Below are 27,757 nucleotides of genomic sequence, written 5' to 3'. Positions count from 1 at the left end.
TCCGACATCACATGAACCTGAAACTGCTTGGCAAATCATTTAAGTCATGTAATTGGATTCCACCTTGATTTCCCACAGCGATAGATATACGCCATCTCTTGTGCAATGAATATTTGAATATTTAAAATGCTTTTCTTCAATACTGTCACTTTAGATCAAGGAACTAAAACTGCTATTAGGCCTAAGGTTAAGTTAATTTCTAACCTGCACACAAGTCATGGGGATTCCCTGTTGGTTAACTCTTTATCTGTGCACCACAGCTCGCTTTGCAAATACATGATGTGCAATCTTATATTTGCAAAGAGAATTGCAAAGCATGCGAAGGCAAGGCCAGACATAATGGAGGGAAACTCACCAAGGAGAGAAACAACCTGGGATTAAGGAGAGACTTCCTAACAGTGAGATCGATTAACTGTCGATTTTGAAATATAAAGATAAACAAGACTCAGATTATTATAAAATTTGGGGGAAGTTTAATGAACTAAGAGATACATAGAGAAGAACTGTTCCCTATTATTTCTATATTTTTTTCTATCTACTATTCTAATTCTCTTCTATAACCTATTTTATTCTTCATTCTATTTTTTCCATTCTACCATTTTATTTTATTTTCTATTCTCTTCTATCTTCTAATTTTCTTCTCTTATCTTATCTTCTATATTCTATAATGTTCTATATTCTATTCTCTTTTATATTATATTCTTTTTTATATTCTATATTCTATTCTACTATTCTAATTTTGTTCTATATACTCTTCCCTTTTATATTTTCATTCTATTTTATTCTAATTATATATTCTCTTCTATTCTATTCCATTTATTCTATATTCTATTTTATTCTATTTTCTATTATGTATTCTATTCCATTCATTCTATATTCTATTCTATTTTCTATTACGTATTCTATTCTATTCCATTCATTTTGTATTCTATTCTATATTCTGTATTCTGTATCATCTATCCTATATCCTCTATTCTATTCTATTCTCTATTCTATTCTATTCAATTATGTGCTATGCTATTCTGAGGAATCTTGGAGTCTGTCATTTGCACTTCTATAACTACCTGGTTTGGTTCTGCAGCCTAGCAAAACCGACACAGACTTCAGAGGAGAATCAAAACTGCAGAAACAACAATTGCTGCCAACCGGCCTTCCATTGAGGACCGGTATATTGCATGAGTCAAAAAGAGGACTGTGAAAATATTTATTGACCCCTCGCATCCTGGACACAAACTGTTTCAACTCCTACCCTCAAAACGTCGCTACAGAGCACTGCACACCAAGACAACGAGACACAAGAACAGTTTTTCCCAGAATGCCATCACTCTGCTAAACAAATAATTCCCTCAACACTGCCAGACTTTCTACTACTAGTTTTTTCTCATCATTCCTATCACCCATCTCCTCCCACTTAGGACTGTATGACTGTAACTGGGTGCTTGTATCCCTAAGATTTTTATTAATATTGTTTCCTCAATGCTTATTTGATCCCTATGACAATCATTCAGTGTTTTACCTCATGATTCTTCACAAATGTATCTTTTTATGTACACCGAGAGCATCTACACCAAAGACAAATTCCTTGTGTGTCCAATCACACTTGGCCAATAAAAAATTGTATTCTATTTTCTATTCTATTCATTCTATAGTCTATTCTATCCTATTTTCTATTATTCTATCCGATTCTATTCTAATTTCTCTTCCCTCCCGCCTGTGGAGAGGGACGCGCAAGCGCGGCCTGTCGCCCCGCCCTCCGAGCCAAGCCCCTCCCCCTTAAACAATTCACAGCTGGCGGAGGGAACCGGCGGTGCGTCGGGGCCGGAGAGCGGCTGCAGGCGAGCGAGGTGAGGCTGGGGGAGAAGGCGGGGGGCAAGCGAGGCTCGCCGGAGCAGCGTCGGCTGTGGATGGAGGGATGGATGGGGGGCCGCGGAGACTGCGGGCGCCGCCTTGCCAAGCCAGAGCCGTTCCCTGGTTTAAACCTCGCTTAAAAACGAGGACGCTGCTGTGTGTGGTGGGGGGAACCGACTGTATTTGCAGACAGATCAGGGGTGCTGTGCAGGGATCCCTCGGAGATCTCCTCGATCTCCCCCCCCACTCCGCTTTCCTCCTCCTCTTGTTTTTCTCGGGTTTCAATCTCTTGCAACCATTGGGTTTCGTGGCTTCTTCTTTGGAAGTGTCTATGCTGGGCTGGTTTGCAACCGTGGCTTGCAAAAGCAAGGACAGTCGTGGCTTGCAAAAGCACGGGCAATCGTGGCTTGCAAAAGCAAGGACAATCGTGGCTTGCAAAAGCACGGGCAATCGTGGCTTGCAAAAGCAAGGACAATCGTGGCTTGCAAAAGCACGGGCAATCGCGGCTTGCAAAAGCAGGGACAATCGTGGCTTGCAAAAGCACGGGCAATCGTGGCTTGCAAAAGCAGGGAAAATCGTGGCTTGCAAAAAGCACGGGCAATCCTAGCTTGCAGAGCAGCCGCCTTGGCTTTCCCTCGGGCAAAACAGCATGGAGATTGCAAGTTTTTTGCAGGTGTAAACGAACCGAGGTTAAAAGAAAGCAACCGGGATTTGTGGGAGACCACGACTTCTGTCTTTAAAGGAAGATGTAGCCCCCTTTTTTTTTAATCTTGCAGCCTATTGCTCTTTTCTTTGCCCCTTACTGTTTTCATTCGAGTTTCTAGTCCCTTGGGCGAAAGAGGCAGGGCTGATGGGGGTGCTATTTGGCCAGGAGGAAACTAGGTAGGAACCTGTTGGAACTACCCTCCAAGCAGCTTAATTCCAAGGAGTTCCTAGTTGTTGCTTCCCCCCACTCCTCTCCCCCCTTTGATCCAGGGACTAGAAACTTGAATGATTTAAAAGTAAGGAAAAGCCAAGAAATCTTTAAAGCCAGTCTCTGGATTGGAGAAGAATTTTTTTTTTAAAGACCACTTCCTATGCTTGGACTGGAGCGATCCTTTGCACGGATGATAAACTATGGTTTGCAAACTATGGGTGACCAGCTTTTAGCCCTCGCACTAAGCCATAGATGGAAAATCAGAACAGAGCATTTTTGTGAGATCAAATGTGGAGTTCTGCTTCAATTTTAAACTAGGGAGTGGAATCCCCAACTTCCCATTCAATTGTTTATTGTTAACTTGGTTCCTCTTCAAAGTTCATTGCTTTGTAGTTTCATTTCTCTGCCCCTTCCCTAAAATCTCGCCAAGTTCCTAGAACTCATGAGATAAAATATCAAGGATGTAGATAAATGTCTGAGCAGTGTGGGTTGGACTAGATAACCTCTCAAGGTCCCTTCCAACTTGATTGTTTTGTGGTTTTTTCCAGCCGCGGCAACGTGGAAGATGGGTGGACTTCAATTCCCAGAATTCCCCAGCCAGGTGGCTGGGGAATTCTGGGAGTTGAAGTCCATTCCTCTTAAAAATGGCCAAGATTGAGAAATACTGATGCAGATAGATAATTGAGGAAGACCTTCTAAAACAGGGGTCTCCAACCTTGGCAACTTTAAGCCTGACGGACTTCAACCCCCAGAATTCCCCAGCCAGCAAAAGCTGTTCTAAAAGAGCTGTCAATCAAAGGAATAGGGTTTCTCTCGGAGAGACTGTTAGGGAATTCTGTAATGCAAGAGGCTGGACTTGATGACCTTTGAGATCCTCCCAACTCTTGGTTTCTAGGAGAAATTGGAAAGAGTTTTGCCAAAAGAGTGGTGATAGGAAAAAAAAAAAGAATAAACCAGGTATCTGAAGCAGTTGAGAGAGAAAGGAAGGTTCGAAGCTACGAATATAAATATGAATATAATATTCATATTTATGAATATAATATAAATATTTATGAATATAATATAAATATTCATAAATATGAATATAATATAAATATGAAATATAAATACATTTTATTTTCTTTCAAGCTATTCTGCTTTTAAGATGCTTTTAAGACAGATTCCAACAATGGGAAAAAAACACACACCTTCACTGGCTAAAGGGTGTGGCGAGCTGTCCAATCTCTTATAGACATCTCTGTGCAGAAGCTGGACGGTGTTTTGATGGACAGCCAGTCAATTTGATTCCTGTTGACAAGGAGGGTGGATTAAATGGCCTTTTGGAACCCATTCATAGAAACATAGAAGATTGACGGCAGAAAAAGACCTCCTGGTCCATCTAGTCTGCCCTCCTGTATTTTATCTTAGGATGGATCTATGTTTCTCCCAGGCATGTTTAAATTCAGTCACCGTGGATTTACCAACCACGTCTGCTGGAAGTTTGTTCCAAGCATCTACTACTCTTTCAGTAAAATAATATTTTATCATGTTGCTTCTGATCTTTCCCCCAACTAACCTCAGATTGTGTCCCCTTGTTCTTGTGTTCACTTTCCTATTAAAAACACTTCCCTCCTGAACATTATTTAACCCTTTGACATATTTAAATGTTTTGATCATGTCCCCCCTTTTCCTTCTGTCCCCCAAACTATACAGGTTGAGTTCATGAAGTCTTTCCTGATACGTTTGATGCTTAAGACCTTCCACCATTTTTGTAGCCCGTCTTTGGACCCGTTCAGTTTTATCCATATCTTTTTGTAGGTGAGGTCTCCAGAATTTGGCCTGAAGGATTCTGTGTTTTGCAGGCGTGCAACCACTTCTGCATATAGAAAATCGGTTTTTGCATTGTTGAATGGGTCTCGGAGGCAGGCAGCCAGCCGGTGGCGTGAATAAACAGGCCCACAATCTTGAATAAATTGGGGTTGAAATAGGAAATGCTTTCCTCAGCCTGCAGAAAATCCTTGAATTGGGACCAGAATTTCTGTCGCGAAGCAGGGCGATTGTTAAGTGAGATGTGCCTGATTTGACAAGCGTTGGCCATGTTGGTTCATAGAATCACGTCAGCTTTTAAAGTGATTTTGTGCGGTTGTTAAGCGAGCCCGCTTCCCCTATTGACTTCGCTTGGATAAATGAATCATGCAGTCGTTAAGTGAATCCAACATCCACTATTGATTTTGCTTGTCTGGGAAGGTTGCTAATAGAGACCCCAGGTTGCTATAACCATTGTGAATACATGTTACTATAACCATTGTGTATACATCTGACAGTCTCAAAATGGGTGAGCAGTGTGGTCGGGCAGTAGGAAAAGCAAGTAGGATGCTTGGCTGCATAGCTAGAGGTATAACAAGCAGGAAGAGGGAGATTGTGATCCCCTTATATAGAGCGCTGGTGAGACCCCATTTGGAATACTGTGTTCAGTTGTGGAGACCTCACCTACAAAAAGATATTGACAAAATTGAACGGGTCCAAAGACGGGCGACAAGAATGGTGGAAGGTCTTAAGCATAAAACGTATCAGGAAAGACTTCATGAACTCCATCTGTAGAGTCTGGAGGACAGAAGGGAAAGGGGGACATGATCGAAACATTTCAATATGTTACAGGGTTAAATAAGGTCCAGGAGGGAAGTGTTTTTAATAGGAAAGTGAACACAAGGACAAGAAAGATCAAAAGCAACATGAGAAAATATTATTTTACTGAAAGAGTAGTAGATCCTTGGAACAAACTTCCAGCAGACGTGGTTGGTAAATCCACAGGAACTGAATTTAAACATGCCTGGGATAAACATATATCCATTGTAAGATAAAATACAGGAAATAGTATAAGGGCAGACTAGATGGACCACGATGTCTTTTTCTGCTGTCAATCTTCTATGTTTCTATGTTGGTTTCCAAACGCCCAAACTTTGATCACGTGGCTGGGAGGTTGTGGAAGGACTTGTAATAAGTCTCTTTTTTCAGTGCTGCGTAACTTTGAATGGTCGCTAAAGACATGATTGTAAGTTAATATGGGAGCTAAAACTTAATTTTTCTTTAAAAAAAATAATAGAATTCAGCTAAACATATACTGCTCAAAAAAATAAAGGGAACACTCAAAGAACACAATATAACTCCCAAGTAAATCAAACTTCTGTGGAATCAAACTGTCCACTTAGGAAGCAACAGTGATTGACAATTAATTTCACCTGCTGTTGTGCACATTCAATTTTGTACAGAACAAAGTATTCAATGAGAATATTTCATTCATTCAGATCTAGGATGGGTTCTTTGAGTGTTCCCTTTATTTTTTTAAGCAGTGTATTTCTCTTGGTACATCAAACCCGGTGATACTTGGTTGATGGTCCATGTAGGATGTGATGTGAAAAACTGTCATCAGTCCCCTTTTTCAGTCCTGTTGTAACTTTGAATGGTCACTAAATGAATTGTAAGTCGAGGACTATCTCTACTCCTTGGTTTCGCATTAGGTCAGTGAGCTTTTTGCTTCCCTCTGGGGAGAATCACATCCAATTGTCATACAAATGACTTCACAGGTCAGTCTTGCATTTATGGCTATGGTGTTTGATAAATATTTATAGCTTTAGTAATGGAACAGCAGGGAAATTTATTGTTCCAGTGTACGACACAATGTTCAACCTCGTAGTTCCTATTCCTTGCTTATAATCTCACTCAGGACTTTGGCTTGGGAGGAACTGAGCCACAATCTTGAATTACAATTACGCCGCAGCTTGAAATTTTGGAGGGTTGCTCCATTTTGTGACCTTTTTTGCCGCAGTCGTGAAGCGATGAAGTCAGCTGGGGGGATTCTGGGAGTTGAAGTCAGCTGGGGGAATTCTGGGAGTTGAAGTCGACTGGGGGAATTCTGGGAGTTGAAGTCGGCCGGGAGGATTCTGGGCGTTGAAGTCGGATGGGGGAATTCTGGGAGTTGAAGTTGACCGGGAGAATTCTGGGAGTTGAAGTTGACCAGGGGGAATTCTGGGAGTTGAAGTCGGTTGGGGGAATTCTAGAAGTTGAAATTGGCTGGGGGAATTCTGGGAGTTGAAGTCGACCGGGGGAATTCTGGGAGTTGAAGTCGACTGGGGGAATTCTGGGAGTTGAAGTCGACTGGGGGAATTCTGGAAGTTGAAGTCGACCGGGGGAATTCTGGGAGTTGAAGTTGACCAGGGGAATTCTGGGAATTGAAGTCGACCGGGGGAATTCTGGGAGTTGAAGTTGACCAGGGGAATTCTGGGAATTGAAGTCGACTGGGGGAATTCTGGGAGTTGAAGTCGACTGGGGGAATTCTGGAAGTTGAAATTGGCTGGGGGAATTCTGGGAGTTGAAGTCGACCGGGGGAATTCTGGAAGTTGAAGTCGACCGGGGGAATTCTGGGAATTGAAGTCGACCGGGGGAATTCTGGGAATTGAAGTCGACCGGGGGAATTCTGGGAGTTGAAGTCGACCGGGGGAATTCTGGGAGTTGAAGTCAGCTGGGGGAATTCTGGAAGTTGAAGTCGACCAGGGGGGATTTTGGGAGTTGAAGTCAGCTGGGGGGATTCTGGGAGTTATATACCCGAAACATGAGCTGGATATCGGGCAACATTTACAAGGTCACATGGTCTATACTTGGACTGGATTCAAATATGCCAGGTTTCTATCACAATGCTTTGTTGAATAAGCCACAGTTGACTGGATTCCTGCATTGCATAAGCCATAATTCATGCTTCAGAAGCCATAACTGTGAAGGGGGGCTTAGGTTTTGGAACTAAAACAAAGTCAACCCCAGGAGAGTTGAATGTAATGTGTGAACAAACTGCCCTATTCATGCTATAATTCCTCTTGGTTTTAAAAAGTCTCATTTGCAAAAAGCTATGAGGCTGGGGCAGGTGACATCAGTTACAGGTAATCTTCAACCAGCGGTGGGCTACGAGCCAGAACGCTAAATTGCGCTCGCCGCTGCGGCTCATAAGTTCTTGCGGGGCCACCTTCTTGCACCTGTGGAGGCAGCAAAATCACGCACGGAGCCACAGGTGCGCCCATGTTTCAGCATGCGCGGAAGCAAAAATACCTCACCAAAACATGGGCGCGCCTACGGCTCCATGCATGATTTTGCTGCTTCCACAGGTGCAAGAAGGTGGCCCCGCAAGAACTTATGAGCCGCAGCAGCGAGCGGCAATTTAGCATTCTGGCTCATACCCGACCGCTGTCCTCAACTTACAACAGTTCATTTAGTCACCGTCCAAAGTTACAACGGCGCTGAAAAAAGTGACTTATGACCATTTCCCACACTTAAATGAATTGCAGCATCCCCATAGTCATGTGATCAAAATTCAGTAACTTGTATTTATGGCGGTCGCACTGTTCCCAGGTCACGTGATCCTCTTTTGCGAACATTTGACAAGGAAAATCGATAGGGAAGCCAGATTTGCTTAACGAGCATGTGAATTTCTTAACAACTGCATTCAATAAAGGTTGTAAAATGGGACAGGAATTTTAGAATAATAATATTAATAATAATAATAATAATAATAATAGTAGTAGTAGTAGTAGTAATAGTAATAGTAATAATTTATTAGATTTGTATGCCGCCCCTCTCTGAAGACTGAGGGCGGCTCACAGCAACAATAAAACAATAGAGAAACAAATCTAATAATTAAAACTATTTAAATCATAGAAACATAGAAGATTGACAGCAGAAAAAGACCTCCTGGTCCATCTAATCTGCCCTTGTACTATTTCCTGTATTTTATCTTAGAATGGATATATGTTTCTTCCAGGCATGTTTAAATTCAGTTCCTGTGGATTTACCAACCACCTCTGCTGGAAGTTTGTTCCAAGCATCTACTACTCTTTCAGTAAAATAATATTTTCTCCCGTTGCTTCTGATCTTTCTGTCAACTAACTTCAGATTGTGCCCCCTTGTTCTTGTGTTCATTTTCCTATTAAAAACACTTCCCTCCTGAACCTTATTTAACCCTTTCACATATTTAAATGTTTCGACCATGTCCCCCATTTCCCTTCTGTCCTCCAGAGTCCAGACTATACAGATTGAGTTCATTCAGTCTTTATTTTTCATTATTTAGATTTGTATGCCGCCCCTCTCCGCGGACTGATACGTTTTATGCTTAAGACCTTCCACCATTTTTGTAGCCGTCTTTTGGGCTGAATTGTGGTCTTTAGTCAAGGACTAATTTAATTGCCCAGTGATGTTATGACCTGTGACATAACAGGTCTGGCCAAATATTTTGAGAGCCTGCTTTTAATAATTACAATAACAACAACAATAACATAGTTGGAAGGGACCTTGGAGGTCTTCTAGTCCAACCCCCTGCTTAAGCAGGAAACCCTACACTACTTCAGATAAATAATTAGCCAACATCTTCTTTAAAACCTCTTGTGTTTATAAATAAATGAAATCAGCCTGAAAGTACCATCCTTTTTTTCAACCAGGATAATTTTATTTTTGAGCCTGCCTGCAGTGTTTCCTCCTTAAAATTTCTTTTGGCTCAGTTGATTGGTAATAAGGTTCACACATTAGGTTAAAATATGTTGGCTTGATTTGGAGTTGAACCCAGCCATTTCTGGTTTAGGGACTGAGGCTTATACCTTGGTCGGATTCACACCACATTCGTAATCCAGTTGTGCCTAAATAGTTTAACCAACTTCATTGGTTTTAAACGTCATTCATTGAGAGAGGGGGTTAGAATATTTGCAGACTTGAGTCTTTTGACCTGGCTGTTTGGAAATCCAGAAGATGGCTTAATTCAGTAACCAGGTTAAGTGGGTTGTGTGAATGCAGCAGTTATGGGACCAGACTGATGAGTTTTGATATATGGTGGAAATTTCCTGACAATGAGAACAAATTAATCAATGGAACAGCTTCCTCCAGAAGTTGTGGGTGTTTCATTGCTGGAGCTTTTCAAGAAGAATTTGGATGGCTGTCTGTCTGAAATAATACACAGGATCTCCTGTTTCAGGAGAGGGTTGGACTAGATGACCACCAGGATCCCTTCCAAACCTGATATATTCTGTATTTTTTATACAGAGCCGATCTGTGGTTACTGTCAGGGAATTGTACAGCCAATGGAGTCAGATATGCTGACACAAACTTGTAGTTTTATTATAAATAAGTGTATTTTATATTTATATTGGCATCAAACAAGATAATTGGGCACATCACTACATCGTGAGGTAAATCACAGAACAGCACAGAGAGTACATGGAAGAAAAAAGCGGGAAAAAGGGGAACCTCCCCTTTAGACCCCTCAACCAATCATAACATAGATTGCCTCGTACAGTCACCGACCCTTACTCGTCAATCAACTACAACTTGTGTGTTCTGGCCCATTATACATTTTACGGTTTGTTTGTTTATTTTATTTATTTATTTATTGATTGATTGATTATTTGATTTGATTTGATTTGATTTGATTTCTATGCCGCCCCTCTCTGTAGACTCGGGGTAGCTCACAACAGCAATAGAACAATTCGTAACAAATCTAATAATTTAAAAACATTTTTAAAAACCCATTAATCAGACATACATACAAACATACCATACATAAACTGTATAGGCCCGGGGGAGATATCTCAATTCCCCCATGCCTGGTGGCAAAGGTGGGTTTTAAGGAGTTTGCGGAAGGCAAGGAGGGTGGGGGCAGTTCTAATCTCCGGGGGTAGCTGGTTCCATAGAGTCGGGGCCGCCACAGAGAAGGCTCTTCCCCTGGGACCCGCCAAACGACATTGTTTAGTCGATGGGACCCGGGACCCAGAGAAGGCCAACTCTGTGGGACCTAATCGGCCGCTGGTTTCAACTATTAAATATCTTTAAGACTATCTCAGGGACCGCCTTCTGCTGCACGAATCCCAGCGACCAGTTAGGTCCCACAGAGTGGGTCTTCTCCAGGTCCCGTCAACTAAACAATGTTGCTTGGCGGGACCCAGGGGAAGAGCCTTCTCTGTGGCGGCCCCGACCCTCTGGAACCAACTCCCCCCAGAGATTAGAATTGCTCCCACCCTCCTTGCCTTTTGTAACCTGCTTAAAACCCACCTCTGCCACCAGGCATGGGGGAATTGAGATACCCTTTCCCCCTAGGCCTCTACAATTTTATCCATGGTATGTCTGTATGTATGTTTGGTTTTACAATAGGGGTTTTTAACTGTTTATATTGGATTGTCATCTGCTGTTTACTACTGTTGTTAGCCGCCCCGAGTCTATGGAGAGGGGCGGCATACAAATCCAATAAAATAAAATAAAATAAAATTAACAGTTAAATTCAAACCATAGTTAGCCTGATGCACCTATTTTATTATTGGCCTTTTTTCCCCTCAGAAGCATTTTAAAGAATCAGGGAGATCATAAGGACTAGAAGCATTTTTAGCCCGTCTGTTTCCTTGTGCTTGAAAACCGATGACAGAAAAGCTAACAGTGGAGGCTTTGCATTTACCCGGATCTTGCCTGAACCACCTTTGTGTATCAAAGGTATCCACCAAAAGAATTTCTCTAGAACTGGTTTTGATTCATTGTTTTATTATTTGCAAAGCTTTGCGAAGTATCGGGGAGGAACCTCGCTCCTTTTTGGGAGAAGGAGAAGGACATCCGTGTGCCTCACCTTTATCAACGTATTTACAAGCACAGGGAGCCCTTAAAGACCTCCAGAGAGATTCCAGAGAGCCGGGGCCGCCACAGAGAAGGCTCTTCCCCTGGGGCCCACCAAACGGCATTGTTTGGTCGACGGGACCCGGAGAAGGCCAACTCTGTGGGACCTTATCAGCCGCTGGGATTCGTGCGGTATAAGGCGGTTCCGGATATATTCTGGCCCAATGCCATGTAGGGCTTTAAAGGTCATTACCAACACTTTGAATTGTGACCGGAAACCGATCGGCAGCCAGTGCAGGCCACGGAGCCCCACGATGGCTCTCGCGGCCGCATTCTGCACGTTGCAGGTGGAAGACTACCTGTATTACATAATCTGAATTTTATTCTAGCTTCAGTTTTTTCCCCGGCCAAAGTCAATGTTTTATTACATTATAAGATGTAAAATCAATACATTGCAAAATTCAGATTTCTCTCTTATCATCGTGACTCGAGAGATTTTTTTTCCCCTCTGCGGGAACAACATTATTTTCAGTAAAGTGTTTTGATAAGACAGTTGGATTAGAAAGAAGCAAAACGGCCCCATTGCTTGAAAAACCGGTAAAGCGAGAGGGATTTGCAGACAAAACTATTTTATGTTTTTTTTAGCACTTATTTTATTTCTTTTTACAGTGTTGAGTGTCCACCCTAGTCCAAAAGAGACTCTGGGCGTGGTGCATTGAAAAGATGCTAACAAGCGTAGCAAAGATCAACAGGGCCTATTGTAGGTATTGTAGTAGGAGAGTGGTGGCACAGATAGTCCTCACTTTACAATCAGAGTTGGGAACAGAATTTCTATTGCTAAACAGCGCGGTTGTGGTGAATAAAATGCCAGATTTTGCAACCCAGGGGAAGAGCCTTCTCTGTGGCGGCCCCGGCCCTCTGGAATCAACTTTCCCGGGAGATTAGAACTGCCCCCACCCTCCTTGTCTTTCGTAAATTACTCAAGACTCACTTATACCGCCAGGCATGGGGGAGTTGAGACACCTTTCCCCCAGGCTTCTTTATATTTTGTTTCATGTTTGGTATGAATGTGCTGTTTGGTTTTTAAATATATGATAGGGTTTTATATGCTTCTTTTAATATTAGATTTGTTTTGCTATAATATTGTTTTTATTGTTGTGAGCTGCCCCGAGTCTTCAGAGAGGGGCGGCATACAAATCTAATAAATAATAATAATAATCTCTTTTTGCCACAGTTAAGCTGTAAGTGCTGGGAGAATTGGCGCTAGACTTATGGTTGGGGGTCACCACAACATGAGGAACCGTATTAAGGGGTCGCGGCATTAGAAAGGCTGAGAATCACTGAAATAGAGTGAAGAAGCAGCTGCTTGTGGCTTAGAGGTGGAGCTCTTGCCTCACAGTCAGGAGGTTGTGGGTTCGATCCTAGGTAGAGGCAGATGTAAGAGTTTTCGGAGAGGGGCGGCATATAAATCCAATAAAACTTCAAACTTCAAACTCTTGCTTGGGCAAGGGGTTGGACTAGATGACCCTGGGAGGTCCCTTCCAACTCTGTTAATTTGTTAAATGGTCCACGTCTATGTTTTTTGTTAAATTAATATTTTTATTGATTTTTATAATATAAAACACACACACAACATATTACATATAACATTTATTTATTTATTATTTATTTATTTATTAGATTTGTATGCCGCCCCTCTCCGTAGACTCGGGGCAGCTAACAACAGAAAAAAGACATTATGAACAAATCTAATATTAAAAGTAATGTAAAAAACCCCAATTTAAGAAACCAATCATATATACAGACATCCCATGCATACATTTTATAAGCCTAGGGGGAAGGGAATATCTCAATTCCCCCATGTCTGACGACAGAGGTGGGTTTTAAGGAGCTTACAAAAGGCAAGGAGGGTGGGGCAACTCTGATATCTGGGGGGAGTTGGTTCCAGAGGGTCGGGGCCGCCACAGAGAAGGCTCTTCCCCTGGGTACCGCCAAATGACATTGTTTAGTCGACGGGACCCGGAGAAGGCCAACTCTGTGGGACCTAACTGGTCACTGTGATTCGTGCGGCACATGTGCTCAGTGATCCCACCACCAGACAATCAATCATACTCCACCACCAGTTGGGGGTATTTCTTGTATAAATCATATTGTTCATTGTTGCAGGGTGCACATTTTTGGGGTGTGTGTGTGTGTTAGAGAGACATTAAGAAACCCACCGAGAATTAGAAAGGTGGGCCATTGACCACTGACCCAAAAGGAAGTGGAAATATGACAAAGAATTGGATGGTTCCAGAGCAAACATGACTCACCCCTGCAACATCGCCCCGAGTCTTCGGAGAGGGGCGGCATACAAATCTAAGTAATAAATAAATTTTAATTAATGGTACTTTTAAAACTGAACACAGGCATTTAACGATGAATAATGCCTCGATTATAATTACCTATCAGCTTTTGCCAGGGCCTGGAGCCACCTTATTTTTTTTTAAAAAACTCTCTGCATTACTGCAAAGTAGATAATGAGAATCCCCCCCAAAAAAAATTCCATTTAGCTGAGAGGGTCTGCCCAGTTGCTGGCAAGGAGATTAACATACATTTTTCATGTATTATTTAGGCTGTCAATTTAACAAAGCTATGGGGAGTCTGCTTTTATTTTGCCCCTAAGATGTAAATTAACCTGGCAGCGAAGATCATTTCTAGGTGTGAACCATCTTCTAGATATTATTGCAAATACTTTTTATTCAATTCAATTCAATTTATTAGATTTGTATGCCAACCCTCTCCGTAGACTCGGGGCGGCTCACAAACATAATAACACAATATATAACAAATCTAATAATTAAAAGTCATTAAAAACCCCTTATTAAAAAGAAAACATACACACAAACATACCATACATAAACTGTATAGGCCTGGGAGAGATATCTCAGTTCCCCCATGCCTGGCAGCAGAGGTGGGTTTTAAGGAGCTTACGAAAGGCGAGGAGGGTGGGGGAAATTCTAATCTCCAGGGGGAGCTGGTTCCAGAGGGTCGGGGCCGCCACAGAGAAGGCTCTTCCCCTGGATCCCGCCAGAAGACATTGTTTAGTCGACAGGACACGGAGAAAGCCGACTCTGTGGGATCTAACCGGTCACTGGGATTTATTGCTTGTGCAGGGGACAAAATTCTACGTTGCCGCATTGCAAATAAAGCCCAGGAATAATTGCTTCTGTTAACGTTCATCTCTTTGCGTTTAATGCATGCTAGCTACCTTGTTTTAGGTGATGTTTTAGATTTTACAGTGAATTAACATTGCCTTCCAATTCCATTTTTTTCTCTGTTAATAACATTATAGTTACGCATATTACTTTTCGTTGCTTTATCTGTGTTATGTCTTGTTTTATTTCCTCTGTTCCATTGCTTTTTGGGTTGCAATTACAGTGTTCCCTCGATTTTCACGGGTTCGAACTTCGCGGATAGCCTATACCACGTTTTTTCAAAAAATATTAATTAAAAAATACTTCGCGGGGTTTTTTCTATACCATGGTTTTTCTCGCCTGATGACATCATAAATCATCGCCAAACTAATAATTTTTGCAAATAAATAACAAAAACAAAAAAATGTTAATAAATAATTATGTTTATAAATATCAGGATCACTAAGTGTCTTATTCAATGGTGAGTACCAGTAATAATGGTGAGCAAATTGTTGTTGGAAATGGTAATTTAGGGGTTTATAGCGTTAAGGGATGACTTGTGATACTGTCCATAGCCAAAAATGGTGTATTTACTTCTGCATCTCTACTTGGCAGAAATTCGACTTTCGCGGGCGGTCTCGGAACGCATCCCCTGCGAAAATCGAGGGAACACTGTATTGTCATTTTTTTTTGCTGCTCATTAACTGAGATAGTTCTCAACTTACGACCGGCCGCTTAGCAATTCAGCCTAAAGTTTCTGTTGCTAAGCAGGACAATAGTTAAGTGAAGTTGTGCCCAACTTTACAACCCGTATTGCCACAGATGTTAACTCAGTCACTGCAGTTGTTAAATGAAATATGCAATGTTGGCTTGTCAGAAGCCAGCTGGGAAAATTGTAATTGCATGCAGGAAGTCCTTGAGTTATGGCCATAGTGTGGATCAGAATTCCCATTGTGAAGCAAGGTGCTGGGATTTGGTAATTAGGTTAGATTAGCCCTATTACCAGTAAACCTTGATTTATGATCAGAGTTGCGCCCAAATTTCATATTGGTTGACAAGGCAGTAGTTTAGTGAGATTATTTTTTCTTCTTCTTCATATTTTGCAACTTTTTATGCCACAGTGGATAATTCAATCAACCACAGTTCTTTTTAAAAAAAATAATCTTTATTAGATTTTCTAGTAAAATAACAGCAACGTGTAGAATAGAATAACAGAGTTGAAAAGGACCTTGGAGGTCTTCTAGTCCAGTGTTTCCCAACCTTGGCAACTTGAAGATATCTGGACTTCAACTCCCAGAATTCCCCAGCCAGCAAATTTGGACAGGGAGTCATTGCTCACAGTCACTTGTGCCCTCAACACCTCGAGGTTCGATTACTGCAACGCTCTCTACATGGGGCGACCTTTGAAAAGTGTTCGGAAACTTCACATCGTGCAGAACGCGGCCCTGAGAGCCGTCGTGGGGCTTCCAAGATTTACCCATGTTTCTTCAACACTCCGTGGCTTGCATTGGCTGCCGATCAGTTTCCGGTCACAATTCAAAGTGTTGGTCATGACCTTTAAAGCCCTGGCATTGGACCAGATTGCCTCCGGAACCGCCTGCTGCCGCACAAACCCCAGCGACCGATAAGGTCCTACAGAGTTCTCCGGGTCCCGTCGACTAAACAATGTCGTTTGGCAGGCCCCAGGGGAAGAGCCTTCTCTGTGGCGGCCCCGGCCCTCTGGAACCAACTCCCCCCGGAGATTAGAACTGCCCCTACTCTCCCTGTCTTTCGTAAACTACTCAAGACTCACTTATGCCGCCATGCATGGGGGAGTTAAGATATTCCTTCCCCCTAGGCCATTACAAGTTATGCATGGTATGTTTGTATGTATGTTTGGTTTTATAATAAGGGTTTTTAGTTGTTTTATTAATTGGATTGTTACATGCTGTTTCTCCGTACTGAAGGAGTGGGTCCAGCAGTCACATGGGTTGCTCCTGTCCAATCCGGTGGAACTGAGCCTAGTATTAAAAAAGACTGCTGGATCCGCCCCTTCCCCAGAATTCGCTCAGTTCGCATCCTCGGATGTTGTGTGAATGCTCGTTCCTCTCTATAAAACACCTTCCCTTCGATCTCTCTTCAATAGCAAGTAAGATTTTTCCATTACTTAGCTTGCCGGCAGTTTCTTTCTCAGCCCTACAGGGCTTTGAGTTGGGGGAGAAGTTAGCGGCTCAGCCATTCGCGGTTTTTCCCTCCGTGCTGCAGCCGCGGCCGTTTTGTTAATTCCGGCCTTGGAGGTCCTGCCGAGAGCAAGCTTTATTCTTTCGACTAAAAATAATTAAGGGCTATTTACCTCCCGCGGTGTGGGACTTGATTTGTCTCCCGGGCTTAGTCGCTCCTATTGCAAATAACGGAGCAGTTATTTTGGCGCCAAGGCTCTGACGCCCAGTAAGTTGCACTTTCGGTTCTGCCCTAAGGGGTCGGCCATTAGTGCCTACAGCCCGCCGCCTGACCCTGGAGTCGTCGCTGTGAGTTCCCTCGGGCCTATTCTCCACGGAAGTGGCCTCCAACCAGTGTGCCTTGGTTTTTCTTAAAGTTAAGTTAGCGAGGCCTGCCACGCTGCACTTAAGGACATGAACTCTTGGTACCGTCCAGGATTGCCTCTTAAGGCGCAGCAGCTCCTGAGCCTAGGAGCAGGGTCACCTATCCTCTTGGGAATTCCACAAAATAATTCTTCTCCCCCCTATTTTTATTGGCTCAAGCCTTGTCTTCTGTAATTGCTCAGACTATGGCTTCCCTTCCCAAGAGAGGCACTACCAAAGGTTCCTAAGAGGTGAGGCCTACTGGTAATCCTTCTGAGCTTCCCCAGGCCTCTTCCTCCTCTTTCTCAGGCTCTCAACCTTTAGCCAAGCCCACTAGGGCTGAGAAGAGAAGGGACCTAGCCCTACAAAAAACAATGATAAATCAGCCTAACGTTTTAAGGTGCAGGCCCAAGTGCATATCAACCCTACCCCCCCGGAGGCCTCTAACCTGCCTCCCTCTGGGGTACCTGTGCTATCCCTGGATGAGCCAAACCTAAATCCACCCCAATCTAACCTATGGGGTTTTAGGTCCAGAGGAGCCAGTTATTACCGAGGATTTCCCCCAGCAGAACCTGTTCAGGGCCTCAGGGATCCTCAGGCTTTTCCGGCTGATATTTCTTCCTTGCCTCCGGAGTTTCAGTCTATCTTGACTATTCTGACTAACACTATTGATGCTAGACTCTCATCTTTAAATGTACCTCCTCTGTCTCATCCTTCCTCTCGCTCCTCCCGTCCCGTGAGTTTTTCTCCTTCCTACAGAGCCCCAGTCATGGAGGCCTCTGACTCCTCTCAGGAAGAGGATGAGGACGTGGATGCAGAAGAGGATGATGACCCTTTCAACGTCTGTCGGAGGATGAGGAATCTCAGATTAAGATTCCAGCCCCAGCTGCTATTTTCCCTTCGCAGCTTTCAAATCCCTCCTGCTAAAAGCTAGAGTATCTACGGGGCTAGCCGGGCAAGAGAAGCAAGCTACTCCTTCCTCAGACCCTCCAGAGGATAATCCTCCTTACTTCATGGAGGAACAGGAAGACAATGAGGTAATTCCTAGGCCCAAGTTGTTTAAGGATGCCTTGCTTCATCAGTGGGACCCCCCAACCATAGGCTTCACTCCCACTTCCAAGGACAAGAAGCTCCACAAGCTCTCTCCCTCCTATGAGGAACTCCTAACATGTCCCAGGCCAGATGAATCAGTGAAGACGCTCCACTCAACTGCTGCCATGCCTGGCGAGGCAGAGGAGGTCCTCCGGCCAGAGGACAAACGACTTGATCAAATGCTCAAAAGAAGTCTTCTTGCAGACTCATGGGCCATTAAGAGTGCTGCTGCGGCATCCTCCTTTTCCAGAGCTATGCTCTTAGGGCTTCGTCAGCCCCAACTACACCTGCCCCCAGATGACTTACGGGGCCAACAGGATTTCAACAAAATCTTCGCAGCTACCCAATATATAGCAGAGGCTACTCTCCAATCTTCCAGATTTGCAGCCAGGTCAATAGCAGCCTCCACAACGGCCAGAAGGCTTCTATGGCTCCGCCCTTGGCAGGCGGGGGCAAGACAGAAATGGCAGTTAGCTATGAGTCCACGGAAACGTAACCTCCTCTTCGGAGATCTTCTGGAACCTCTCCTTACGGAAAACGCAGACAAGAAATAGGTCTTGGGACCTACCACCAAGAAGGCCCCGAAACCGCAGTCTTTTCGGCGCACCGGGCGTCAGCAGGCTCAAGGCTTCGCTTTTCGCAAGAGCCCAGGTCAGTATTCCCCTCGCTTTCGATCCCAAACTAGAACCTCCAGGGGTAGAGGGTCCCGCTATCACAGAGGATCCTCTTCTACCAGAATTTCCAAAAGAACCAGATGGTAAGTTTCTCACCCGCCTTCGGGCGGTCGCCTTGCCTGGTCCTCTTCCGCCTGACACCGCTCTTGTAGGACCCCTGGGTCATTGACTCAGTGGAAAGGGGCCTAAGGTTAGAGTTTATTTCTTCTCCTCCTAACCGTTTTATTTCTTGTTCCTCTCCCAGTTCCTCTCCATCTCGTATTCGAATGGAGGAGGCTATTTCTCATTGTTGACCATTAGAGCTATTCAATCGGTCCCCTCTCTCCAGAGAGGTTTAGGCTTCTATTCCACCCTCCTTATGGTCCCCAAGACTTCTGGAGGCTGGAGAGCCATCTTGGACCTAAAGAAATTAAACCGCTTCATTAAATTTAGTAAATTCAAAATACACTCCCTATCTTCCTTTTTACCAGCTCTTCATCGAGGAGTCTTTATGGTGTCTCTAGATCTCACTGAGGTCTACCTCCATATTCCCATTGCCAAGGTCCATAGGAGATTTATGCGCTTTGCCTTCAAAGCAGGCATTTTCAGTATAGGGCTATGCCTTTTGGGCTCTCCTCAGCTCCCAGAGTTTTCACTAAACCTTTGGGATCCTTGGCGGCTCATATCCGAGCTTTTCCCTTTCATTTTTTATGTTATTTAAATGACATTTTAATTCATAGTAATTCCAGAGCTGGTGTAGCTGCAGACCTCTCCTCTACCATGTCGGTTCTACAGAACCATGGTTTTTTTCCATAAACCTTAACAAGAGTCATCTTGATCCATCCTGCATCTGGGGCCTATCATTAATTCTGAGATATCCCAGGTTTTCTTCTCCTCTGAGAGAAAACGCAGCTTTTGGATCTCATTGCTCGCATCCTGCCCCAGCAATCTACCTCCATTGCCACCCTATCTTCCCTTTTGGGTTAATGGTGTCATGTATTGGTATTGTCCCCTGGTCCTGTCTTCACGCCAGGGTCCTACAGGGGCTTCTATTACCATTCCAGAGTTCGGGCCACAGTATCTCGAATCGTCGCCTCACCATTCCACCGACGGTTCGCAGATCCCTCAAGTGGTGGACTTCTCCAGCCCTAGTCAAGGGATCTTCCTTCCGGTGCCCCGACCAGTTTGTAGTCACCACAGATGCCAGCCTCTCGGGCTGGGGAGCCCACGCCCAGGGTCTTTTAGCTCAGGGCACTTGGTCACCGGAGGAGGCTTCCAGGCCCACCAATTGGCTAGAATTAAGAGCCGTGTCTCTAGCTCCAAAACAATCCCAGTCTCACACTCCAACCAGCATGTGCTGATTTTCACCGACAATCTAGTCACCAAAAGCTATATTGGCAGACACGGAGACTCTAGATCCAAGGCCCTCATGAGGGAGGCCCTGAAGTTAGGCCTTTGGGCAGAGAAGAATCTCCAGTCGCTTCTAGTCGACCTCATCTCGGGGAGCCTCAACGTCCAAGCGGACTGGCTCTCGCGAGCGACCTTAGATCCAGGCGAGTGGAATCTCCATCAGTCACTATTCCACCAAATCTGCCTCAGGTTCGGCCATCCAGGGTTGGATCTATAGGCGGCCAAAGCCAATGCCCAGATCCCTCGCTTCATCCCCAGGTTCCCGTCTCCGGGAGCAGAGGCAATCAATGCTCTCAGGAGCCCTTGGCCTCCAGATCTATTGTATGCCTTCCCTCCATTTCCAATTCTGCCAGACGTGATCAACAAAATCCTCCTGGAGTCGGCCCGAGTAATTCTGATTGCCCCTCACGGGTCTCGCAGACCATGATTCGCGGACCTCCAACAACGGTCCGTCCAGGACCCCTGGCGACTCCCAGTTCGGAGGATAGGTTGTGACAAGGGGCCTCCTTCCATCCGGACCCAGAGTGGTCCCAACTCATCGCCTGGCTATTATCCGGAGGGACTTAGACCTGCGAGGGTTTGACCCGGACTCAGTGGAAATCATCCTGAAGTCTAGAAGAGGGTCTACCAAGGATCTACGACCATTCTTGGTCCAAATTCCATCAGGGTGTTCGCAGGAGGGTCTTTCTCCCCTGTGTCTTCCCATCCACAGGATAATCACCTTCCTCGGGAAAGGTTTTCCACCAGGGCCTCTCTACCAGCTCCATCCGCCGACTCCTGGCTGTCATTTCTTCCGTCTTGGCGGGGCCTCGCAGGCAGCCCCTCTGCTCCCTCCCAGAAATCCAAGAATTTCTAAGAGGAGTGGCCACCTCAGGCCTTCTAAAATCCACAGATATCCTACCTGGGTCTTGCCACGGGTTCTCTACTCTCTTTCTCAGACACCTTACGAACCCCTGAACTCTGCGTCCCTCAGGTACCTATCCTTTAAGATAGCATTCCTGGTGGCGATTACATCCGCCCGACGCATATCTGAGTTGGCAGCCCTTCTCTCAGACAGGATCTTTGCCAGTTTCACCTGGTCAAGGTGGTTCTGTGCCTGGACCCCACCTTTCTACCAAAGGTTAGTTCCATGTCTCACAGATCTCAGGATATCATATTACCTTCCTTCTGTCTCCAACGAGAGCATCTCCTGGCTACTAGATGGCACACTCTGAATCTCCCTAGAGCGCCAAAGGTTTATATCCAACGCACAAGATCCATCCGGAGGTCTGAAGCACTCTTCATGGTCGACCATTCCAGATCCTTGGGATCCAGAGTGTCTTCTACAGTAATAGGTCGTTGGATCAGAGGGACCATCTCTAAGGCCTACGAGACAGCTTCCCTCTCTATTCCAAGGAATATTACAGCGCATTCCACCAGAAGCGCTGCCACATCTGCCGCCTGGGCGACTCAGGCTCCGTTGGAAGAAGTCTGCAAAGCAGCCACTTAGGCCTCATCAAATTCCTTCATACAGCACTACAAAATCGATTCGTACGCTTCAGCGGACGCTGCCTTCGGCAGTAGAGTACTCCAATCCGTTATCTTTCACGATAGCAATGTACTCCCACCCTAGGGACCTATCTCTTGGGTATGTCCCATGTGACTGCTGGACCCACTCCTTCAGTACGGAGAATAGGCGTTGATTGCTTACCTGAACGCCTCTTCTCGTACGGTGAGTGGGTACAGCAGTCACTTCCCTCCCTATGTGTGGTCTTCTGTACCTTCTATTCTATTTTCTTATAACACATGAGAGTTGAACATTAAAGAGCTTCACTACTGAGCCTAGTCTACGGATTCGCGAATTCTGGGGAAGGGGCGGATCCAGCAGTCTTTTTTAATACTAGGCTCAGTTCCACCGGATTGGACAGGAGCAACCCATGTGACTGCTGTACCCACTCACCGTACGAGAAGAGGCGTTCAGGTAAGCAATCAACGCCTATTTTATTGTTGTTAGCCGCCTCAAGTCTGCAGAGAGGGGCGGCATACAAATCCAATCAATCAATAAATAAGTAAGTAAGTAAGAAGTAAGTAAGTAAGTAAGTAAGTAAGTAAGTAAGTAAGTAAGTAAGTAAGTAAGTAAGTTGCCAAGGTTGGGAAACACTGTTCTAGTCCAACCCCCTGTTTGGGCAGGAAACCCTAGACTACTTCAGAGAAATGGCTACCCCACATCTTCTTAAAAATACAGTACCAGTGTTGGAGCATTCGCAACTTCTGGTGGCAGGCTGTTCCATGGATTAATAGTTCTATCTGTCAGGAAATTTCTCCTTAGTTCCAAGTTGCTTCTCTCCTTGATTAGTTTCCACCCATTGCTTCTTCTCCTGCTTTGGAATATAGGTTGACACTCCCCCCCCACCCTTCCTCTTCTTTGGAGCAGCCCCTCAAATATTGGAAGACGGCTGTCACGTCACCCTTAGTCCTCATTAGATTAGCGACATAGCAGTTTATCTGTTAAAACCTATCTCTTCCGTCTTCTTTTTTCCTCTGTGGTTTTGTCTTGATGCAAGTTGCGATTCCGGTAGGCAGGAGGTCGAGCGAGCGAGAAACGGAGAATTGTTGTTGTTTTTCTTGAAAGGAAAAACATCGGCCAACAATTGAGATTGCTGGACTTGATCCAGGATGGCGAAGAGCCGATTTGAACTCAGTAATTGCTCTTTGTTTAAGCAGGAAACGTTTGCTGATTCCAACTTCCAGAAAAATTGCTCTTAACATCTTCTGATATTGTTTTGTTCCTTTGTACATCAATTAGGATACTGGAAGTAAGCCCCATGGCTGCACGCATACAACAAAATTAATCATGCAGAGGGAGTCCTCGACTTGCGACCGACCGGTGGCTTAGCGAATCAGAATTCAGCCCCAGTTTTTCTGAGGACTCCGGGTGGCTCACAAAATACAATAATAATATGCGTACAAATCTAACAGTTAATAGAATAGAATAGAATTTTTATTGGCCAAGTGTGAATGGACACACAAGGAATTTGTCTTTGGTGCAGATGCTCTTAGTGTACATTAAATAAAATATACATTTGTCAAGAATCATGTGGTATAACACTTAATGATTGTTATAGAGGTCAAATAAGCAATGAAGAAGCAATATTAATAAAAATCTTAGGATACAAGCAACAAATTACAGTCATACAGTCAACATGGGAGGAAATGGGTGAAAGGAATGATGAGAAAAACTAGTAGACTAGAAGTGCAGATTTAGGAGAAAGTCTGACAGTGTTGAGGGAATTATTTGTTTAGCAGAGTGATGACATTTGGGAAAAAACTCTTCTTGTGTCTAGTTGTCTTGGTGTGCAGTGCTCTGTAGCGACGTTTTGAGGGTAGGAGTTGAAACAATTTGTGTCCAGGATGTGAGGGGTCAGTAAATATTTCCCCCACCCTTTTTTTGACTCGTGCAGTCTACAGGTCCTCCATGGAAGGCAGGTTGGCAGCAATTGCTTTTTCTGCAGTTCTGGTTGTCCTCTGAAGTCTGTGTCGGTCCTGTTGGGTTGCAGAACCGAACCAGACAGTGATAGAGGTGCAGATGACAGAGTCAGTGATTCCTCTGTAGAACTGGATCAGCAGCTCCTTGGGCAGTTTGAGCTTGCTGAGCTGGTGCAGAAAGAACATTCTAAACTAAAAACCCCGTATGATTTTATGAAGGTGAAGTTCACTTCTGCCTCATTTTATGACCTCCCTCGCCACTGTTATTAAGTGAATCCCTGCTGCGATTGAGCTAAGCGCACGGTCGTGAAACGCATCTGGCTTCACTGACTTCATTTGTCGGAAGGTCGAAAAAAGGGGAATTGCATGAGCCTGGTGCACTAAAACCGTCATAAATTACATGCCAGTTGCCAAGTGTGTGAATTTTGATCATGTGACCCAGGTGCCACTACCACTGTTATCGGTGTGCTGATTTTTGCCGCAACTCCTAGGAACACTCTTCAGGCTTCCCAAAACCTCTGCGCATCCCATTTTTCACAAAAATGGGTAAAAATCTGAGGTGTTTTTGCTTTCTCCCTGCAATGGGCCCATTTTTGCAAAAAAATGGGGCATGCAAAGGATTTGGGGATCCCTACAGAGTACCCCTGGGAGCTGGGGAGGACAAAAACTTTCTTTTCTTACTTGTATCTTTGAAATCTTGGTGATTATTATTATTATTATTATTATTATTATTATTATTATTATTATTTAGATTTGTATGCCGCCCTTTTCTGATGACTTGGGGTGGCTCACAAAATACAGTACAATAATAATATGCGTACAAATCTAACAGTTAAAATTCTAAACTAAAATCCCCTTATATTTTAAAAAACAATCAATTAACTCAATCACATCCACACATAACATTTCATGGTGTTAATCTCTGCTATTCTGGGTGTTGATTGCTGGTGATCTTTTTGTTTCCTTTTGGGCTTGTCGATCATCTCTTTTGAGTGGTGTGTAAACATTGTATATCTCTATGTGCTTGTTGATGGTTGATTTGTCCAAGTAGTGCCATTCTGAGTTCTTCGGGATTGGGAGGCATAGACATCAAATACATACATACATACATCCTTCCTTCCTTCCTTCCTTCCTTCCTTCCTTCCTTCCTTCCTTCCTTCCTTCCTCCCTCCCTCCCTCCCTCCCTCCCTCCCTCCCTCCCTCCCTTCCTTCCTTCCTGGAATTCTCTAGCGTTAGGATGCTCACAGTTTGAAACCGTGGCAAGGCCTATCCATGTGTTGTGAAATTGAGAAGTTTTTAATCCTGTCTTTTAACTCCTAACCATAGTTTGTGTTCAAGGACAAGTTCTGCTGGTTTTTGCCTGTTTGCCCCACATTGTGGCTGTTGCAATCTTTACACTGTGTGTTGTAGGTGACTCCTGTTTATTTCTTCAGAGGCTACTGGAACATTTGGTTTACTTACAATGTCTGGGAAGGCTTTAATCGTTTTGTGTGCTACGGGTGTTGGCTGTAGCTTTGTTTGCTTTGTGGCTGTGAGAATATCAAATCATCCATGAATGAAAGAACGAAGAAACTATTTGAGGTTTAACAGGAGTGAGGACTTGGCAGTTTAAAAGCTGGCATTGGTCTTTGGAGTTAAAAAAATATTTTATTTTGCCATCTGCCCTCCCAGATGTTTGCTCATTGAAGACTTATCATTTGGAGTCATTGCTGACCGGAGACCAACTTTGGCAGCCAAAATCTTTCTATCTTAAGCCAGTGGTCTCCAAGCTGGGTCCTCCAGCCCTTGTGGACATCTTGAACTTCTGACTTGCTTAGCAAATTTTAAACGAATAACAGAAAAACAGAATTGGAAGGAACCTTGGAGGTCTTCTAATACAGGGATCTCCAACCTTGGCCACTTTAAGATTTGTGGACTTCAACTCCCAGAATTCCTCAGCCAGCCATGAATGATAGAGTTGGAAGAGGCCAGAAGGGTCATCTAAGTCAGGGGTCTCCAACCTTGGCAACTTCAAGACTTGTGGACTTCAACTCCCAGAATTCCCAAGCCAGCTATGAATGATAGAGTTGGAAGAGGCCAGAAGTATCATCTAAGTCAGGTGTTTCCAACCTTGGCCCCTTTATGACTTGTGGACTTCATCTTCCAGAATCCCTCATTCAGCCATGCATGATAGAGTTGGAAGAGGCCAGAAGGATCATCTAAGTCAGGAGTCTCCAACCTTGGTCACTTTAAGACTTGTGGACATCAACTCCCAGAATTCCTCATTCAGCCATGAATGATAAAGTTGGAAGAGGCCAGAAGGGTCATCTAAGTCAGGGGTCTCCAACCTTGGCAACTTTAAGGCTTGTGGACTTCAACTCCCAGAATTCTCCAGCCAGCGCAGTTGACCCGATTTAGATTATCTTTCTGGCCTCTTCCACCTCTATCATTCATGACTGGTTGAAGAATTCTGGGAGTTGAAGTCCACAAGTCTTAAAGAGGCCAAGGTTGGAGACCCCTGTTCTAGTCCAACCCCCTAGTTAAGCAAGAGGCTCTAGACCAGGGTGTTAAACTGGCCGCCTATAGGCCATCTGCATCATGCACAGGCCACGCCCACCCTAACTCCACAAATGGGGCAAAAGTTGCAAAACATGTGACGGAAATGTGATACTGCGGGTTTGATCCCCGTGCCCTAGATCATTTTCAGACTGTTAGATTTGCAAATAAAAGCTTTCTTTGTAGCTGTGGCCATTTTAAAAAATTATGTTGCACTCTTCTTTCTGTTACTTTATCTTGCACTTATTTGTTGTAGTTGGCAATGACTGGGCCCCTAACCTGTTAGAAATTCTGCGTAAAGCCCTCCAGAACAAACTGTACAATCCACGTGTGCTTTCCTTCTGGCAGATAAGCAGAAAACCACATGTGGATAGTGCACTGTTCATTCTGTAGGGCTAAATGCAGAATTTAGGGATAGAGGGAGATTGTGATCCCGCTATATAGAGCGCTGGTGAGACCACATTTGGAATACTGTGTCCAGTTCTGGAGACCTCACCTACAAAAATATATTGATGGAATTGAACGGGTCCAAAGATGGGCTACAAGAATGGTGGAAGGTCTTAAGCATAAAACGTATCAGGAAAGACTTAATGAACTCAATCTGTATAGTCTGGAGGACAGAAGGAAAAGGGGGGACATGATCGAAACATTTAAATATGTTAAAGGGTTAAATAAGGTCCAGGAGGGAAGTGTTTTTAATAGAACAGCGAACACAAGAACAAGGGGACACAATCTGAAGTTAGTTGGGGGAAAGATCAAAAGCAACATGAAAAAATATTATTTTACTGAAAGAGTAGTAGATCCTTGGAACAAACTTCCAGCAGACGTGGTAGATAAATCCACAGGAACTGAATTTAAACATGCCTGGGATAAACATATATCCATTCTAAGATAAAATACAGAAAATAGTATAAGGGCAGACTAGATGGACCATGAGGTCTTTTTCTGCCGTCAATCTTCTATGTTTCTATGTTTCCAACACAGACAAAATTACTATCCAATCTCTTCTTAAAACCTCCAGTGTTAGATTACCCACAACTTCTGGAGGCAAGTCGTTCCACTGATTCATTGTTCTCACTGTCAATAAATTATAATTCTTGTTTGGTGTCCAAATATCATCTTCATTGGATCCATCAGGGTTTGGGTAGGATCTCTTCTTTCTGTTACTGTATCTTGCACTTATTTGCTGTAGTCGGCTATGACTGGGCCCATAACCTGTTAGAAATTCTGCCTAGAGCCCTCCAGAACAAACAGTGCTTTCCTTCTGGCAGTTAAGCAGAAAAGCACATGGGGACAGTGCACTGTTCATGCTGCAGGGCTAAATACAGAACTTTTAACATAGACGAAATGACTGTCCGATCTCTTCTTAAAAGTATTGGAGCACCCACAACTTCTGGAGGCAAGTCGTTCCACTGATTAACTGTTCTCATTGCCATTGGTTATGACCTATAAAGCCCTTCATGGCATCGTACCAGAATATCTCTGGGACCGCCT

General features: G+C 44.1%; 1 protein-coding gene across 5 annotated transcripts in view; it reads left to right on the top strand.

The window, feature by feature from the left end:
• Positions 1 to 1,765: 1,765 nt before the first annotated feature.
• The window catches only part of CAPN5 (calpain 5), a 114,835-nt gene continuing 88,843 nt past the window's right edge, over positions 1,766 to 27,757 (top strand). For 4 of the 5 annotated variants that reach the window (XR_011558920.1, XR_011558919.1, XM_070749488.1 and 1 more), the window contains exon 1: positions 1,766 to 1,844. The gene's annotated coding sequence lies outside the window, so the exon portion shown is untranslated. Of the gene's footprint in view, positions 1,845 to 22,024; positions 22,224 to 27,757 lie in introns of those variants that run through there. The other variant, XM_070749489.1, reaches the window with a different exon arrangement.

This window comes from Erythrolamprus reginae, chromosome 4 (assembly GCF_031021105.1).
Source record: "Erythrolamprus reginae isolate rEryReg1 chromosome 4, rEryReg1.hap1, whole genome shotgun sequence".
NCBI lineage: Eukaryota > Metazoa > Chordata > Lepidosauria > Squamata > Dipsadidae > Erythrolamprus > Erythrolamprus reginae.
Note: the sequence above shows the minus strand (reverse complement) of the source record. Positions and strands in the feature narration are given on the sequence as shown.